The sequence below is a fragment of the Cyprinodon variegatus genome, unplaced genomic scaffold, assembly GCF_000732505.1.
Source record: "Cyprinodon variegatus isolate N-32 unplaced genomic scaffold, C_variegatus-1.0 Scaffold435, whole genome shotgun sequence".
NCBI classification, from domain to species: Eukaryota; Metazoa; Chordata; class Actinopteri; order Cyprinodontiformes; family Cyprinodontidae; genus Cyprinodon; species Cyprinodon variegatus.
The window spans coordinates 31989-52693 of NW_015150888.1; the positions used below are offsets into that span (position 1 = coordinate 31989).

General features: G+C 39.0%; 1 long non-coding RNA gene across 1 annotated transcript in view; it reads right to left on the reverse strand.

Moving 5' to 3' along the window:
- LOC107093612 overlaps window positions 1-20705 on the reverse strand; it is a 68338-nt gene that overhangs the window by 11781 nt on the left and 35852 nt on the right. The window contains exon 2 of the long non-coding RNA XR_001481625.1: window positions 12186-12309. This is a non-coding gene — a long non-coding RNA (uncharacterized LOC107093612). The remainder of the gene's footprint in view (window positions 1-12185; window positions 12310-20705) is intronic.

Consider the following 20705-nt stretch of genomic DNA (forward strand, 5'->3'; position numbering starts at 1 on the left):
CATGGGGGTGAGTAGAAAATGAAGGCTAATCATGTTTTGGGTGTACTATTCCTTTAACCCCACACTAAAATTAAATTTCTCCAATCTAAGATCAATTAAATTCAACTGGTTATTTTATATGTGATACACATTTATTTATTATTCTTATTCTTGGAAATGTTACATTTCTGTATTAGTTGTACAGGTTATCAGAATTTTAGTGTATTTATTTGTAAAAAGTTGTAACTTATCTGATGATAATTTCTCTTACCTGGATGTTAGATTTTATGATTCTAACCTTTCTGACCTTTTTAATCATCATCATCATCATCATCATTGTCGTCTTTGTTGTCGTCATCATCACTTCCTCTGTAATCCAGCCAAGCATTACCTCTTTCATGTTTCACTTTCTGTTTTTCTTTCACCATGCTTGGCCTTGGTTAGCTCATTGTTGTGTTTGTATGTTTTTCGGTTGAAGTTGTTTGTTCTTCCTACATCTGAAATGCTACATCATTAAAAATCAAAATGTTTTAAAAATAAAGACTTATTGATTATCCGGCTGACTGACAGATGAAAGGCCAATTACTGCAGCAGAAAGACCACCACCCAGAGTAACTTCAAATCTCTCATTTCGTCTCCACTATATTTTTTTTTTATCAAGCCTCCTTTCTCTTTGGTTGACCTTGTCCTGTCTGTGCAGTGTCTGTTGTTTGTTGATGATCACGTGGGTGCTGTGAGAAATTATAAAAACCACATGCACTCCACTGTACTGCAGCCTGCCTGTCCTGCCCAGGGGATGCTGGGGCAGTGCTCTGACCTGTCATCAATGTACAAACACAAAACTGTGAGCGAGCTCGACCGGGATTGCACGTCGATCAGCCTTGCTCTGGGCAATATGAGCAATTCAACCACGCACATACCCATTTGGACAAATAGTTTTATTTTTCTGCATATCTAAATACTTTAGACATAGTTAATTCTACAAACAAACATAGTTTACGTGCCTTTAACAGTATTCAGACACAATAACATTCAGAAAGTTTAATGTAAAAGGAAGATAGTGAAATTCATAAATAGATTTCTTCATTGCATAAACTAGTAGTTCTGATTTCAGAGCTCACGTGTGCTGCAGCCTGTTTTTCATACATTACCGCACTAATCAAATAACAGCTGCAAATATTCTGCATTCCCCCTCCAGCCAGTCACAGACAAACAAAGAGCTGACAAAGTTCCCCCCTCTTTTTTAAAGCTCATTAAAAAGTGTTCACCTCGGTTCAACTCAGTGTTGTAATCAGCTCTGAATAATAGAAAAGGGTCGTATTGACGCCTGTGGGCGCTAGATATACTGTCTTATTGCAGAACAACACCCAATAGGTGTGTGAATGCAAAACAAGATGATACCCCCAACACACCCCCCCACACATTTCCTCGCTCTTTGGTTTGCCATGCGAGCAGGGAGTCAGTGTACTCTGACTTCAGGAGGAAGGAGGGACCACCAACTATGCTCCTTGGGGGGCTAATTGTCCAGTAGCACTCGTGTGCTCTCCATTCCTTCTGAGTCTTGTTTCCACTACTCCTATCCATTCTTTTGGAAGAGGTTCAGGAGTTCACACTGAGCCCAGAGCCCTGCATCCCAGTGAGGAGCCACAGGGCAGAAAGGTTACACCTACCTGGACTCCTATAGAGAAGCAGCCCTCACATTTCCTACTGGTGGGCAGTTCAGGTGGAGGGGATTCACTTAAAGAGACAAAGTGGAAAACTGCAGCTGCATATGAAGATTTAAACACGGCCAAAATAAATATTAGTCTGACGTGTTTTTTTACTAAGCTTCTTTAATCTGATCTTATAATAAAATTATTTCTGCTTCATCAATAATGCCTATTTGCGAGGGACGCTCTTTAGGAAGCATTTAATAAATTTTTCAAAGCAAGACTGTGTAATTTTGACCCAGGTATAAGTTTAACTTGAAATACAGTTAATGATTTTTTTAGTTCATTATACAACATTTGGTGTGAATTGATGCTTCATGTGAGTTTCTCTTCTCAAAAACTGATCCAAATAACATAAGAGGGACAAAATTATCACCGAATGGGTCGTATGTCTCAGAGCTTTACTTAAATACCTAAGCTAACTAAGCTGAAAGTTGTGGTTGGGCACCAAATCAGATACACTCTGAAAAAAAAAGAAAATATTACTGAGGTTTTTTAATTTTACTAATTGAACTTAATATACTCACATTGCAGTTAAACAACCTAGATTAGTGGAGACAGATGATATAGTATGGTATTTAATTCTTTTTTTTATATTAATAAAACAAATCTAAAGAATTTAAGTTATCTTTATTAAAAAGTCAAATTTAAGATTAGTTCAATGGATTAGGATCAATATTGAGCTGGCTTCGTGTAACAGACTTCCATCTTACTCATGGTGTCAGATTGAATACAAAAACATGCCGCTAAGCATCCTGGTAAATTACAGGATGTCCGCCCTCATTAACTGCTACAGAAATATTAATTTGCCTAAATACCTATCACATTTAACGTAACAAGATTACATTGACTTGGTTTGGTTAAATGTTGAAATAAAATCTCAGCAAAATAAATAATTAAGCCTGTCTAAACAATAACCATAAAACAGATACATAAAAGACCCTAAGTCATATGTAATTTCATTTCTTATAGGTAAAGCAACTGTTGAACATTTAATTAACATATACAACATTCAATATTAAGTGGCAGGATTATGTTAAAAAGAGTCTTTTAGGTGTTTAAGCATCTATCATTGTTATTTATATACAATTTAAACTGCTTATGTTCAGCATGAAAGTGTAATTTTGGGTATTAATCTGTAAAATAGTCACATTAAGCTAACAGCATCAGTTTTTGACACGTACCTGATCAAACATATTTTCTATCGTCTCCTGTTGGATTTAATCTAAAGGTCCAAAGTGATCATTTTATGACAGTGGAGAGTCACCAGTGGCTTTCAGAGGCGCTACACTGGGATGTTGCAGGTCTAGAGCCAGTAGTGGCTAAAGAGGTACACAGTGTTACTTTAAAAGTAAGGGAGAGACTGCAAAACAAAAACCTTTTTCCCCAATGCCCTTGGACATCACATTCAACCCAGCAATCCTCACTGTATTCAGTGGCTGCAAGAAGTTGAGAGATAATGAAAGACTAAAGCTTTGGCCACTGGGCAGTTCCCAGAAGCCAAAATTAAACAGCAGGGTTCTTATGAGCTGCTCCCATGGATAAAAGTGCATTACTGTCAAAAATGCAAAGCAGGACTCTTCTAAAGTAGGACTGTGCCTACTCAGCAGGAGCACATTCCTTCCAGAGGATAAAATGTATGCTCCATAACCACTCAAAAAAATAAATAAAAGAAAGCCTATGATATCAGTTTGCCGAATCAGCAGTCATCAGCAAAATAAACCTGGCCAGATAATGTATATTATACAGTGCAGACAGATATTTGTTGAAAGGAGAAGAAGTGAAAGGTGATACGAATCAGATGAGAATGGCTGGTCTTGATGCTCTAAGCCAGGGTCTATTAGAGCCTGATTGCATGCATTAAGAGAGAGAACAGGAGAGGAGCGATCCAAGAACGGTGGGCAGGGCTCCTTCAGCCAGACTCTACATTAACCACCACCTGCTCTCTACTTTGTTGAACACACAGGCTGATCGATAGCAATGAGTAAAGGGGGGGGAGGGATGGAAAGACGTGAGGCGAGTAGGAGAGAAAAGAGACTCCAGCTTTACGGGAAGATAAGCCGACATCGATCGTGAGACAAGGCCTGCTGCTGCGTGGAGGATGGAGGAATGCAAGATGCGGCAGATTCACACCCGTTCACCTCATCAAGCCTGATGGACTGGAGCTTTGTGTGTCTGTGTGTGTAGATTTTAGCATAATGTATTGCATGTTATTAAAGTTGTGGTTTAAAATCTGCAAATATTTTTTATCTGAAAAAGAAGATAAAGTCCTTCGAATGGGATGCCAAAAAAAAGCCCCCAAAAAATCCTGCACACTGCTGTAAAACTGACTGAAAGAAAATTACTACTTTTTGTTCTTATACTTGTGGCTAAAGGCATCAGTGACAGCCATGGAGTTAAAACTAAAAGTCTTTGGTAAACCTTTGAAAGACAGACGTTTGGGAATATTCTACCCTGAACCCTCCTTTTTAAATGTCTGAGAGAATCTATAAAGGAAGGGCTTCCTGATGTTCACATCTAACCAGAGATGGGAAGTAACGAAGTACAAATACTTCGTTGCTGTACTCAAGTAGATTTTTTTGATATTTTTACTTTACTACTTATTTTTATGGCGACTTTTTACTTCTACTCCTTACATTTTTACACAAATATCTGTACTTTCTACTCCTTACATTTTAAAAAATTGGCTCGTTACTTTAGTTTTGAATCATTTCAATGGAGTTACCATTATTATTTTTCACGTCATCAATTCCAAATTCAATCTAATTGGATGGGAATCTACGTTGCATTTGACGCACCACTACAAGATGAATCGACAGATTCGGCGGTATTCTTTCGCGGCAAATCATTGCAGCTTGGTGGCGGTGGCGTTAGCATAGTAGCATGGACGACGAGATGATTGAAAATGAACACAACGGAGATCTAGTCCTATTGGCAGACATCCATTTAAAATTTAGGCAACGGCATAAAAAAAGTGATTTCTACTTTTACTTTTATACTTTAAGTAAATTTACAAGCCTGTACTTTGTTACTTTTACTTGAGTAAAGAAGTTTAATCAGTACTTCCACTTTTACCAGAGTATTTTTTAACACAAGTATCTGTACTTTTACTCAAGTACGGAAAGTGAGTACTTTTGCCATCTCTGCATCTAACCACACAAAGTCATTTTTTAAGTCTTACTTTTAGGCGTTTTTAGATGTTTTTTCTGCAACATTGTTCATAGAGTATTTCCGTTATATTTCTAACCAAATACGGCATCAGACTCTAACCTGTTTAATTCATTTTATCTTGCTAAGCTCTCATGCAAGCTACTGACACTAAGCCAGCTACCTGAGCAGATAGCCCAACTAATCGATCCACTTATCAACTTTCTACGTGCAGCACAACAAACTAGTGAAAAAACCCTGAGCTACAGACTCTTATATGCTATGAAATGTAATAGTTGGTAATTCTATATTTTGGGTGTTAGGAAACATGCATTAAAATGTATGTTTTAAACACTAATAAATAAGTTTGGTCAATATTTATTAACAGTGGAATTTGTTTTCGTTCCCTGATTTAGACCCAAACAAAGTTGAAGAATGAATTTAGATCATCAACTGTAGACTAAGGACCCCTACATGGAGATTAGATTAGGTGTAACTGTTAAGATATTTAGACTTAGATTGACTTAGACAACTTTTATTGTCAATTTGTATACACAGAGTTTATACAAACTTACTATGACAAAGTATATGACATTATGCATTCATGAAAATTACATTTTCTTGTCAAGGAAACTTTCAATATTACATCCTTTCAAGTCAAACTATTTAGTTACACCAGTTGTTTGATTATTGACCAATTTTTTGTAATTGGTTCATCGAGTTGAAATAACTCTCAGCACTGCATAATCTCTGGAAAACCTGCTAGAAATGACAGAACTCCTCACATCCTGTTAATCTCAGCAGATGAAAAATTCAAATTATTGTTGCAGATAGCTATGGGTATTTAGGCAAGACCTCAGAATGCACTGAGTAGTGCCTGTTTGTCCCTCTAGTAGTCAGTCTCCATACCAAGTAAGCTGAGGTTTAAAGTTCTAGGCTGGGACTATATGTATAAAGGTACCTGAACCTAATTTTATGGTGTTTTTGGGCGGAGTCACTGAGTAGTGGACCTGTCCCTTAGTTCTAGTTTTGTGGATCTACACTATGTGGAAGGAAGATAGAAGGAGCTTTCACTTTCAAATCCTTAGAAAGCTAAGGTGGTCATCTTATTCAGTTTATAAGCAGCTTTGAGGGACAGAAGCACCTGCTGAGGTGGGACTAAAACCTTAATTTTCAATCCCTTATTAGATTAAGAGATCTAATTTATCTACTTTAACAGATCTACATTCTACTTTATAACTAAAAATGTTAAGTTATGTTGAAATACAGGCTGCTCAATGGCCTGGGGTCTTTCTGCATGGAGTTTACATGTTCCCTCTGAGCATGTGTGGGTTCTCTCTAGGTTCTCCGGCTTCCTCCCACAGTCCAAAAACATGACTGTTAGGTTAATTGGCTTCTCTAAATTCTCCTTAGGTGTGTGCATAAATGGTTGTTTGTCCTGTTTATCTCTGTGTTGCACTGCGACTGGCGTAGACAGCTGGAGATAAGCACCAGCACCCCTCGCGACCCTGTTTAGGATAAACGTGGATGTCGATATGCCCAAATTTACATTTCATTGAAAAAGCTTACATTTTTGAACTGGAATGCCACAAACTCATAATCTCAACTTGAAATTTCAGAACTGAAAATCTTAAAGTGTGCGTAAACCATAGAAATAAGTCTAATAGAGAGTATTGCTTTTTACAGTGCAGAGTGGGCTGGCAATCACTCATAGACACCTGGTCTGAAGCAGGGAGACAAAGAAAAGTTAATGACATAAAATAAAATTTGGGAAACTGGATGGGAAGAAATTAGCGCAACTCATGCTGCACTAATGGATTTACCGCAGAAGGAATAAACAGAATTGAACAGCCCAGCCGGTAAACACCAAAAGTGCTTGGTCTGCATTAACACAATGAACTGAAATTAAAACAGCGCTTGCTTTGTTTGCAGTGAACAAAGCTCCTGTTTATTGTTTTGCTTTAATGTAATCAGCTTGTAGTGCATGTACTGTATGTCAGTGTGCACGGCTGCTTTCAGTGAATTACTCTGCTACTCTTGCTTGGCGAATGGTTGCTTGCTTGCATTTAGGAGCAACACATTTATCAGAGCCTCGCTGACACCTGTCACGCTGCCGTGATAACCCGCGTCTCTATCTGTCTTGCATTTTTTCCCTCCGCCTACCTCGATCTCCCTCTTGATCTCTACGCCTTCACTGTCAACCCCCGCCTCACCCCAAGCTCCTTTCCCCCTCTGAGCTCTCGGCTCATCTGTGATGCCACCCTGTCAGAGAAAAGCCATTTATGATCAGCAACCAATATCCTCCCTGAGATAAACACACTTCTCTGAGAGCTGTGGATCGAGAGAACCAGAATTATTAGAGAGAACGAGGGATAAGTGCGTTGTGATGTGGCAGAAGAGAAGCACAGACTTTGAGAAAAAACTAGTGATTTAGAAGAGGGAAGAATCCTGCCTGAAGCTGTTTTTTTTCACAGCTTAGTATCTGTGTGTATGTGTGCGTGTTTGTGTGTACGTTTGCACTTTGTGGTCGTTCCCCGTTGTCACCAAACACGCGTGTGTTTGCCTGTGCGTCCCTCTTCACACTGGCACGTCTCAGTATTCTCTACGCATTCACCGGCATACAAATGACTTTTTTTATCAGAGGCAATTTACTTCAGTCTGCTGGAGCTCCCGGTCGCTCGATCAGCCAGACAACTAATCGTACATGAGAGAGCGCTTCATCACGAACTTCAAAAAAAGAGGGGAGCCACCCGCTAACTAACACACACTGAGACTGGAATGGTGACATTCAGTGTTTTACTATGATAAGCCCATATGTTTGGGTTAACGATAAAAAGGAAAGCAATGAGGTGCAAGCTGTAGATTAACTTTATGGCTTTATGGTTAAAAGTCTACTTATGACTTAAATCTAAACGTTGTCATTAGTGAGTTGATTGAAAGCTATTATTAAAAAAAAAAGTCAAAATTCTAGTTATTTTTCATTCTAGTTATTTCTTTGAATGGACAGGACATTGTTTCCTGTTAGAGGCCCCTCTGGCAGGACAGTTTGGACCCTTCTTGTCCTGCTAGCAGGTGAACCTTCATCCAGTGGTTCTTCTAGGCCACATTTACAGGGAGGAGGGGGACATTTTTTTTATGGGGGCACCAAATAAAAGACTGAAACAAAAATGTTAACAAAATGTGAACTAAAGAACCATTTGCAACTCTGGAAATCTTAAATCTAGCAGATAAAAACTTTGTTATTGCAACATGATTGAAGCCATTCCAAATTCTCCACTTTCCTTGATGGGCCCTTGGCTGGTCCCCTACAATTCCTTTTTAAACACCAATCTTTGTACTAAAATATTATTTCTGTTATGATTTGATGATATTAAGATCTAAAGAGAAGCATCATCTCCTGGTCAGACCCTGTGATTCAGTGAAAGGGTGGAGTCAGAGAAAAAACTATGCGTAGAAGGAGGGGGTCAATCCAGTGGCTGGAAGTTGGAAGGAATTTTGCTGGGAGTTGCAGGGACGTGGGCCGCCATTCAGCTGGGCTTTGACTGGGAAGGGCCATTTTGAATGGCTGTTACTGTAAAAGCCTCAATTTCATTTTACAGCTGTAAAAAAAAATATGAATATATTCATTAAAGGTACTTTTTTTCTTTCTGTTCAAACACATATCATTTATTTATCAGAAATGTATTTTGTAATATGCCTTTAATACAGCGTTCATTACAGGGTCCAGGAACCAGTTCTACAGTGGTGTTGGCCCCTGAGGGCCCCTATCTATAACCACGCATGTCTACATCCCAGTCTCATTCTCGCTTCTCTGTTCAGTTTTCCACTGTTAAGATCCAAAATAACAAGCGATTTAATGTGCAGTTAGTTGCCGTGTTGCTGGTGACCTACTTAGACTGCATGTGTAATTAATAACAGGCACAAAGTGCTGCGGACCACCATATTTAAATGATGATATATATAATATTGAGGGGTAGTTATTGGAAAAAATAGAATAGAATTCAACTTTATTGTCATTCCACTGTCACAAATTAAATTTCAAATCAAATTTATTTGTATAGCCCTTTACAATAGCCAAATGGTACCCAAAGTGCTTTACAATATAGCCATAAAACAATACATAACACATACAAAACATACAAGATACAATTAAAATTGCTGTAGTGGTGCAGCGCTGCAGGACATTAAAAGCCTTCCAGAGGTGCATAGAAAGGAAATTAAAAAAGTGGGTCTTAAGCTTTTAAAAAAAAAGGCTGAGTTCAGTAATAGTGCGGATGTCAGGGGGTAGTTTGTTCCACAGTCTGGGAGCAGCGACGGAAAAAGAACGACCGCCCCACTGTTTGAGTCCTGATCTAGGGACCTCTAACAGAAGCTGACCCGAGGAGCGTAAAGCTCTGCCACAATTGCAGAAAGTTAAAATCTCAGACAAGTAAGAGGGGTCCAAGCCATGGATGGCGTTAAAAACAAACAGCAGAAATTTAAAATCAATTCTAAAACGGACTGGAAGTCCCAAGTCCAGCGCAACGAAATGAATTCTCTGCATTTAGCCCATCCCCTTGGAGAGCAGTGGGCTGCCATTGTGAGCAGTGTGGGGCTAAGGGTCTTGCGCAGGGACCCAGAGTGGCAGTCTGTGGAAGTGGGGGGCTTGAACTCAGAACCTCAGGATTCCAAGCTCTACTCCCTAACCACTAGGCTGCCAATCCCCTTTAAACCAAATGGACGATTTGATTTAAAATGTCTCAATTGGAATATTCAGAGCAATTATAGTCAAACCGGCCTCTTCTCAAAAATGGGTGGCTATACGACCCTTTTTTGTTTGTTTCAGGTTTCCCGCGGGTCCTTAAAAAGTCTTAAAAGGCATTGAATTCTTCAAAATAAACGTTAGGCCTTAATTGGTATTAAAAAGTCTTAAATCAGTCTTTCGTAAGCCTTAATTTTTAAAACATCATAAATAGGATCATTTCTATTACATTTACTTTTGTAATCTAAATAAAACATTAAAATTGACCATTTTTTTTAATTTAAAAAAAATAACGGCTCGCCATTATTGGTTCCGTCGCAATAGCAGAACCAATAAAAGCTTTGTTGCAGCCGGGACATTTGGGAGATGCGCCATTAACTTTTTCTCTTGAAAATATGAGCAAGTGTAAATGTAATGAAAATTGTCTCCAGCCAAGAGTTTACTCCATGGCTAAAACCAGGGAGCATACATGAGGCACAATGTATTTTGTGCAAGAAGTCATTCAAGCTCGGAACAATGGGAATTAAGGCAGTGGAGTCGCACATGCGAAGCACGAAACACAAAGAGTCAAAATCAAGTTACAGAGAAACAGCCGGTATTTCTCGGTTTTGTTCCATCGTTGTCTCTGCAATGCCTCCACTTATCACCAAATCAAATATACTAAGAAAACGATACAAAGAAAAATAGCTGCAAAAAAGACTTAGCACTGGTTATATTGTGGCTTTAAAACTGATTTGTTTTGTTCCCTGCTAAAACAAAGTTTGTGAATTCAGTTAAATAATAGTTAAAATATATCTGTCATTTGTGTGTTTTTTAGCTTTGTTCCTGTATGGGAAGTTTCTCGAAATTTGAAACATCAGTGCAGTGGTTTATGTTAAAATAAACCTTTGGGTTAAGTTGTCGCAAGCGGGATTTTCTTGTGTTTCTTGTGAATTTGGTCTTAAATTTTTATTTCAAGTGGCATTAAAAAGTCTTGAATTTAACTTGCCTTATGCTGTGCCCTGTTGTTTGTTTTGCTTTTTTATACACATTTGCCGCACCAACTCCACTTCAATCTACAGTAGAGCCCAGTTAATAGTTCAGGCAGGAAGTCGGTTGATGAAAAGCAAAGTGGATCTAGTCGAGTTTACAAGTTATATGCAAAAAAAAAAATCTGTTCATCCAGTCTATAAACAGCCTTAATAAATATGAGCATTGATTTAAAAAAATACTTCAAAAAAATTATATTTGAACTCATCTAAGAGAGATCCAAATAAATAAGGGTAGGGAAATAAGATAAAATCAGGCACATAACATGCTGGTGGTTCTGGAAAAATAAACATTTTGCTTGCTTGTTGTTCCATTTAAAGCCAACGAGTAATGCAACCCTGATAGGATCTGAGTCCAAACGTGCAAAGTTGCTCTACTCTGAAAAAGCTCCTGGTGCAATAAGGTGCCTGGGGTATGCACTGCTTCCACAGCCATCGGAACCGTTTTGAATTTGTATAATTGCTAAAACAGAACACATGTATAAAAATTAGATTTTTTTATTTCTTTGTCAGGTGTGTTGTAAATCAGTCTCTTCTTAAAAAGTTCATTTGCACATGATTTTATGTCATTAAAGTAGGGCAAATAATAAAAAATGCACAGCTTTGTGTTGGTTAATCCGACAAATATAGACTGATGTGCATAGCTGTAAAGTAACACAATGGGGGAAAGTTCAAGTCCTATAAAGGATTTTGCCAGAAACTACATTGTTTACACTAAGCTAAACCAAGCAGGCTTCCAGTCAAACTCAATCGATCCTACTCTTTATTAGAATTTGGGGGCAAAAAGAGAAACCTTAAACTATTCCCTGAGCTATTTTATCCCAAAAAGTAATCAGCAGCAGCGAAAGTGGTGCTACATTTTCATTTGCCCCAGGGGTTTCTTTCCCCTTCATCACAGGAGCTTCAACAGTCAGAAAACAAAGAATATAACCACACTGAAAATATAACAAATGGCTTTAGTTACGATGGGATTTAACCTTTAGATCATGATAGAGAGCGTGCCAACTTCATTTTACAGTGAACCTAAACTTTAAATTCAGTGCTTCAGATTTTTATTTTTTTGCTCTGACAGGTTAGATTCAGGTGAAACCCTGGTTGACATTCTCTTCTAATCACCCAAAACCTGCAAAAATCTGATGTGAGCCGCCCGTATCCGCACACAAACACGCTCACACACAGACATCAACACCTTCACACCCAATAACCTGCTTAACAAAACGCTCTGAAATCTGAAATCCAATATCCGACCTGAATCCAACCTTTCTCTGTTTTTGGTTCCCCATTTTTTCCCCTCATCATATGAGTGGCTCATGGATCTCAGTTGGCTCTTTGTCTAGCGCCAGAATCATTTCTTTCTGGGAGTTCCTGAAAATGACTATAATTTCCACATCCCTATTTGACAGCTACCCCCCCATCCTCATATTCACCCTCTTATATCTGCCTTCCTCTCATGTTGAATGCCCCAGCATCCCTCCTCCCAGGGCTGTTTGCTGAGGAAGGTTTCAGATGAGAGAAAAAAAAAAATCACGTCTCGCTTCGTTTTTTTTCTCCTCCCTTTGTTTTGTTTCTTTACTTTCTTACTTGTTTTCGCCTCCTCCCTCGCGCGCCTCAGTGCCTTCCTTTTAATCTCCCCTCCGCTCAGATTTTTGTTTTGCTTCGTGAATGTTGAATAGCGACACTTGACTCAGATGAAGGTCACATTGGCCTAAAAGGAGACAAAAAAGACAAGAGGTTGTAGATAATGAGTGACGGGATGGATTGGGGTGTGTTTGCATAGAGGTGAGACTCTAAGCGTTCTGGTATCTCATTCTTAAGTTAAAGGCATTTACAGAAACAAGCATTCTGTTTGGATTCGTCGACAAGATGGCAAAAAAATTATCAAAGCTCAAACTCAAACCAGTATTAACGCAGGACATGTCTGCGGGTTCTAAAAACACCAAAACTTTATCTGAAAATCAATTCCTGTAACCATGACAACGAAGGCCATCTTTTATTTCCTGCTCCAAGCCAAAAGTCAACCTTTCTTCCCACCATGACCGATGCTAACCTTGATTGTGTGTTTACAACGACGGCTGACAATAAAGGCTGTTTTTGTTGTAAAATATTATTCAACCTTCTGTTCTGTACTCTGTGATTCTCCTATCAACCATTCTTTGAGGGGCTTCAATGCTCAAGAGAACCTGAAGTTGCCAGGATGTCCAGGAAAATGATGTTTCTTTAAAGTCCCTCCAGCACACACCCTTTTACTGTGATAAATGGGGAAGAACAGCTTTCACACAAAGGGTCAACCTCAACTTTAAAACAAAAGCAAAGGAAACATTTTCTTTCAGAGCTTTTTAGTCTTTTGTTTATTTTAATAATAGCTTGACTTGCAAGAAATAAATAAACAAACAAATCTCCTTTAGTGTATTTGAAATTGGAAATACAAATAGAAGACATTTATTGTCTCACAGTGAGGAAATTTGACTTTGTCACGGTAGCAGAAGCAAATAAAAAGAAGGCACAAGACTAAATATTAAAAGAACAAAATTTGAAGTAGGGGCAAAAAGCATAGCTACAGCTGGATTAAATAAAATTAAGTTGTTGCTATTTGTGAGGTTTCATTTTTCTTTTAAGATGCAATTTACAACAATGTTGTATCATTTTTTTGCAACAAAAGATTTGAAACTAATCAGATTTGGCTTGTTAGCTTGAGCTTCCCGTCGTAAGACAGTTATTGGTTTTAAAGCTCTAAAAGGAGCTAAGTGAGCCAGATAGAGCCTCTCCCACTTGCTGCTGCACACTGCTAGTCAACTGGCTTAAATCTAAAAACATTTATCGTTAACAGCGACAAAATCATTACACCGCTGCTAAATAATACATGGAAGTTGGATTTACCAAGGTCTAAATGACAGAAAACAACCTTAACATCCAATAAATTAATTTGTGATTCATAAAGTTCAACGTTTTTTCATCAGGGTGTTATCTACATTTCTGAAATAATATAGAGTGGAGCATTAACTTGCAGTAAGAAGCAGTTTTAGTCGTATTTTATTTGAACTAGATTGCTTTTATTGATATAATTTTTTCAAACTACAACCAAATCAATGAAAAGGCTGCTGAAGTTTGCTGAAATAGCCTTCCTCCACCAACTAGTTAAAAATAATAGTCAAAAAGAGTTTCAACTTTTTTTATTTTCACTGCTCTTTCACTTTAACACACACATATAGAAAATGCATTCACTGTAGGGAGAGACTGAATCCAGGCTATAATCCCAGGATTTGCCCTGCAGAGCATATGAGAAAGAGCAAGGTCAGTGCCAGCGATTTGTTGCAGACTGATGCCGAGGTTCATGTCAACAGCAATGGCTCCCTAATAACAATCAGAGTGCGGAGAACCAGGCAGATTGTGTCAGTAACATATGGGCCTGTCAGTATAACACAGAGGGAACTCACGCAGGCAGCACTGAGTCCTCTGACAGCAGCACACTTCGTTTTCTGCTGGAACAAACTAAACACGGGAAAGTCTTTGCACAGTGTTGCACTTTATTGACTTGAAAAGCTGTGATGTTAATCAAACTTCATTGATTTAAAGCACACACACACACAATCGACATGCACAAATTCAAATCTGCAAAATAAAAAAAAAACCTTGAACTTGACCTAAAAACAGAGATGTGAATAAAAAGCTTAAACACCTCTTGAATGCAAGTTATGATTTTTTTTATTTTACAATTTAAGACAAATCTTTTTTTTAAGCTTTGAATTGGATCCTTTTATGCAACCCTGTGAGCCTTTTCAAAAATATAATTTGTGGAGTAAAAAAAAATCTTCTCCATCTATGAAGGTTAATTTAATCCTTTCTGGTTTTCACTGGCCAGTGAAGATCTCTCTGTGCTTTTGACATGCTTCGCTAAAGTAGGAGTACATCAAAGCCCCAGATAAACCCCGCTCCTGATGGCTGTTACGCAAAAGTCTAAAACTCTCTTTGACAGCAGGTCCTTCAAAATACAGTTAGGTCATGCTCTGGAAAGCAAATTTTCAACTTAGTGTGGAACCTCGTGCTTTTGAGTAAGTCTCCATATGAGGACACGTGTAACACGTGTCTGTTGGCTGCTCCTGGTGGAACGTTTAACCCCTACGATGAATCTTTCCTCTCGGGAGTCCACCAACAGAGTGTCAGCTGAATCTGTACGAACAGAAGAAACAAGAAAATACTTAAGAGGGGGAGAAAAATGTGTCCAAAATGAAATATGAAGCCGCTGTCGGTGGTTAAGTTACCTACAGAGCTGGTTGAACTCAGACACAAGCATCAGCTTTCTGGCAGCCTTTGATGAATTTTTCCTAAATAAGTAAGTCAGCCAAACCTCAGCTTTCCATTAGTTTTATTCAGCACAGATCAGCATCCAAACTGCTCTGCAAACCTCCACTAACCCATAAAAATGCTCATTATTATGCATGTGGGGAAAGAAGGCACAAATAGAGGGAGGGAGGGGGATGAGCAGCAGAAGGGCCTGGTTAAAAAGCAGGACACCTGCACACACACCTCCAGCTGTTGGCTGCCTGAATGTTTGACAGGCAGCCCACTGAGTGGCTGCGTGGACACCAGCCAGCCGCTTGTGAATCAGCAATGACTAACTGTTTAAAGCGGCACATTCTAAGCTAATCACCTGCATACTCATTGTAAACAAATACTGTAAATTGAGAGTGGATGTGTTGCATATCCACATAGCTCCCACCTGAATCTTTGTTTTGTTTGCAGCCCTCTCTATCAAGCCCGATTGTCGCAGCCCGGGCCTTTAATTGCCTTACAGCAAATTTGACATTGTCCACACTGACTGCACCCTGATGAGAAGCATGAAAAGTGGAGTGATGCTGGATCTGCCACTTCCTCCAATCAGAAAAGACAAGAGGCTCCCCCCCAACGGCGGGCTCCGTTTGATCGCCGCACAAGGCAACGCAATGGGGATGCTAATCTCATGCAAAGACCGGGCCTTTGAGCGTGTGCCAGCCTGGTAACACTTTTAGCGTGAATGTTTGCGAGCAGGGCGGTGGCGGCTCTAATCAGAGGCACAATTGGAAGAGGCATGTGGCAATAAAGTCCAGCAAAACGCCTGCCAGTCTCATTTAGAGGCAAGCAACCTTCCAAGCTCTGACAAATAAATAAAAAACAAACAGTAGAAGGCGAACACGTTCCATCTTGGTGAACATCTGGTCGAGGTCAACCCACTGCCAGCAACCTCCACAAAGCAAATTAAAACCCAGAGATGAGAAATACTGAGCCCTCAAAGCTGGACTTTAAATGGATATATCCCCCAGGGTGATTTAACCGTATACGGCACAGCCGGGATGTGCAGCTTATTTTTCACGCAGTATGATTTACATGCTAAAGTTAGGGTGATCCTAATTTGCAGAGGCCATTATCAGCATGACAGGATGACAGAGTCAATTCATACTGACATCCCTCCTGAGACTTGTCAATAGTCAGCTGAAGGAAGTATCTGTTATTCACTGTAGACTAGACACGACTGATAAACAGCAGGCAGCACAACATTTGTCTTCTTTCTGCTTGGCTCTATATTAGAAATGTCATGTCTGCTGCTTACTATTCCTGTTCAAAGTCAGACACACTCGTCCACATTTTGTCATGTTGCACCGACTAACTGCGCTGAATGTTGTTGGGATTTGATGTAACAGAGCGTCTCAGAGTAATGCATAATTGTGAAAGGGAAGGAGAATGATAGCTGGATTTTAAAATGGTTTATAAATGAGAGTCTAAAAAGTGTGCCATGTATTTCTTTTCACCCCCCGACTAAATAATTTCGAGAACCACCTTTTAGTGCAATTATAGCTGCAGGTGTTTGATCTTTTCTTGAATTCCTTAGTATCAGAACATGATGTGCTGCTCTTTAACACCTTAACCCTTCATCATGTTGTCAAATGGCTTCTTTTTCAGGTAATGTCTTGTTTCCGCTGGGCTCAGAGTGATCAGGTGGGGGCGGATAGGGAAATTAAACCAATGAATGTTAACTCTTAATGTATCGTCAAGTGGAATGAATTTGGAAACTGGTTTTTATACTTTTACATGCTTAATAAGCTAAATATTTTTCAAAAAATGCACGCTTTAAAACTTTAATCTCAGAAAAAGTGGATGATCTGACAGTTTAAAAAACAAAATAAACCTAAACATAAAAGCTTTTTCAATGCACTTCACTGCAAAAACTGATCACAGATCACAATGAAGTCTGAAAAAACAAACAACCAAGGTAAAATACTTCTAAGAAAAATAGGAAAAAGAAAACTGTTAAGCTGCTATAGCGCTGTAGGCTCCGCAGATGATGTGTCAGATGATAAACATGTCCAACACCATTTGGAGATAAATACAAAACAAAACCTTTCTCCTAATTCTCTTTAATAACAACATTACCTGAAACAAAGCAGAGGATTGGCTTCTCCAGCTTCAGACTTTGTAACTCAGCCCACAACACAGATGCTTTCAAAGCCACTGGCACCGCAGTCCGTCAGAAATCATCCACTGGGTTTCTGGCACGTGCAAATGACTGATTTTGAGTCCCATTGTCTCTGTACTGTAGAATAAGTAAAGCAAAAGCTGCCAGCGTTGACAGATAGTGATTGTGATATTAATTTTTTCTCTTCTGTAGAGTGGGACTCTTTTACTATCAGCCACTCACTTCCTGTGAAGAGGAGAGCTTGCGTCATTGCTTCTGGCATCTGATATTGGCTTCAGCGGAGGAGCTGTGATTATTATTCTCGCTATGCCAGAAGCCTCAGGAGCCCCGGTGGACACAAAATACTGAGCAGCACCTGGTGCGCAAGCTAAACTGAAGAAGGGAGGCAGAGACGGAGACGAAGAAATTTCTCACATTCACCCGCAGCACAGACTCGATTGCTTTGTGTTAGGTCCAAATGAAAGTGAAATGGGATGGAATCTAAGTATGATGCCAGAGGGTTTGCTTTTCTTGAATCATAAAAAGTGTGTTTGTGAGGAAAGCTGTGTGAAACGATTCTCTGGGCCAAGAGGTGCCTCTCTTCATGGATGCATGTGTTTGTTTAAAGAAACATCGGTTTCCATAAGTAGGAGGATGAGATGGTAAAGTGCCGGCTCTGGACTTGACCTCTTACACAATATAGCTCTGGGCAGTTGGGAGATCGGTCCCAATATTTGTCTCATAAAGTACCAAAGCCAAGCAAATCCCTCCTGCTGAGGTGCCCTCTGATAAAACCTGCACTTTTCTATGCATGAGTTGTTCTTGGACCACTTTTGCTTCTGGATTGCAGCTTTTCCCACTGCTACACTTCAACCCTTTCAGATTACAAGTTGAAAGGGAAAGCTGGGAATGAGGCATTGCTTATTGAAATTCAACAATGAGAAATGATTGTATGATGGCGTGACCCACTTGCGCTCCACAGGACCTTCCTCCACCCCATAGAGCCAAGAGTTTATCTTGAAATCCCCTAAAAAGTTTCCACAACTGTCCTTAATATATCTCCTGACCCAGTATTGATGTTAGATTATTTGGAGCCTAAACTACAACTAAACTAAATCACATAAACTAAATCACATGCTGATGGACACAGCCCGTTTCAAAGATTAAGCTCCTCTTGTCTAGACACCATCTTGGAATCATGTTTCATGCTTTTATCACCTCCCGCATGGACTGCTGTAATTCTCTTTTAATTGGTGTCAGCGAGCCCACTCTGACTCAGCTACAGCTGGTGAAAAAACACTGGAGGACCATTTTGAACTGGTAAAAATAAATGTGAACACAAAACACCAGTTTTAGCTTCTTGTACAGTTTAAAATCCTTTTTGAATTATTTTATTTGCTTTTAAGTCTTTAAATAGGCTTCTTCGTAGTTATCTGAACTGCTTCATCCCTACATGCATTTACTTGTCCTTAGATCTTCTAACAGCAGTAGTCTAGTTGTAAAAAAAAAAAAAAAAAAAAAGAAGGGGGATGGTGGAATTTTTATTTTTTTGGAAGCATAAATAGCCTAATCAATATCGTCTATTAACCTAAAGCAATATGGATGGTTTGGTTGTTACATGTCAGATACGCCGGTCATTGAATTTGACCAAGGCACCTTACAGTAGACCTGCAGTCAGTCCCTGGACTGGCATGGCTATCACTGCCCCTACATAGTTAGGGACAAATGCAGAGGATAAATGTCTCACTGGGATCAGTCATGGTAGGCCACTTCTTTGATGTTATTTATTTTGCTCAGGCTACTCGTAAGCCCACAGCCCGTTAAATGTTGAAAGCTCAATATTATTCCCATTACTGTAAATATATAGTGGAAATGTTAGACATTCTGTTATAAAATATCATACGGGATGGTATGGGGGGAGATGGTCATTTAGGAAGGGGGATGATTTTTAAGATTTTTTAAGAAGGGGGATGCCTTCCCCCCTCAACTCTAGTACTGTCTATAACTCCCACAATCTCACAATAAATCCAGAGAAGAAAAGGCTTTTACACTTCCGGCTCCTAAATTGTGGAACGAACTTGTCAGGCAAACTCCTTTGCTTGATGTTTTAAAAACTTGCGTTTTGTGCAGCACTTTGGTCAGCTTTAATGTTTAATGTTGTCAAAGTGCTCTAGAAATAAAGTTGTATGGTATCAAAACTGTGTTCTCATGTAATTTAAAATTCCCTTTTGGGTTTAATTGAGTATTTTTTAAGTTGACTATTGTTGTCTGTCACTGAGCCTTTTTTAATACATCACACAACTAATACGTAATAAAAGTATGTATGACCCAGCTGGTGGCATATTGGGTTAATACTCATAGCTGACATTTTGAATTATAAAAGATTCCTGGGGCGAAAACGTCTTCAAACTTGGAAACCAAGTCCAGTGGATTGTTTTTGAACTGTTTTAGAATGACTATGACCTGGATGACTGAGAGTCTTCTGATACTTATTATTAGCTGCATAATCAGTATATAGTGCATATTTTTCACATATGATGCTTACTTTTGCAGGGATTTTGTCTTCACCTTTGTTTAAAGAATCCTACCTAATATAGAGAATAATGTGGTGTGTGGAATGTTTTTAACACCTTAGGTCAGATTTAAACACTTTCAGAATCCAGTAAAAGTCAGTCCAACACATGATAAAGGGTGTACTTGGTTTTTACCTTCATTTCATATTACTCCTCAGAAATAGAACAGACCATCAACAAAATATGAAATAATCAGAATCAGAAATACTTTAATAATCCCAGAGGGAAATTACTTATACATTCTGCATCAACAACTATCTTCTTCCACTAAGTCTGGTGGTTTGGGTGTTTACACAAATGTCTTCGGTTTTCTAAACTGATAACTCAGATTTTCTGCAACAGACAATAACCTTCTATCTGAAACATGTAAATCTTGAATGAGATGTTATACAGTCAGAGGTTTATTTGATGTAAATATAAGGCGGTGTTAAAAGCAATTCCAGTGTACGGATTTTATCCAATTCAGATTGAGGGTTAATTTGAGAGTTACCTACTACCTGTAAGATATTGACTGCATAAACTTAAGCAAACGCCCCACTTTAAGGGAAAAAACATACGTTACCTTTAATTTTTTCTACATAAACTGAATAATTCTAAAAAACAACAGAAAAAAATTGTTAAAAACCTTAGTGAGAATTGGATGAGCTTGTAAGACGTAAAGAAAGACACAGTGTGTTTCTCGTTGTGCAGAGAACCACTTTTTATTTTACACGGTTCGCTCTCCTCTCAGATCATTTGAGGAAAATCATCCCTATTATCAGATATACCCTGGTATTTCTGGAAAAAAAAACAACAAAAAAACTAACAATGGATGAAGTTAGTTGTCTTCCTAGTAATTGCACAGCGTTGCTTCTAACAATATGCGTAATTGCACGCACTGTCTGAAGATGACAAAGTGCAGTGTCTTTACATCTCCCTGAAGGAAGCCCTCGCCCATTATGAGGGAGTGAGGGTCACTTTAGCTGCTGCGTGGGCACCAGAGAAGACCAGCGCCTGTCGGTGAATAAGTAAACTAGAAAAACAAGGAACGATTGTGAGCAAAGACTGTCATTTCACAGACTCATTCAAGGTCAAAGTGGCTGTGATTTTTCTTCCTCTCCT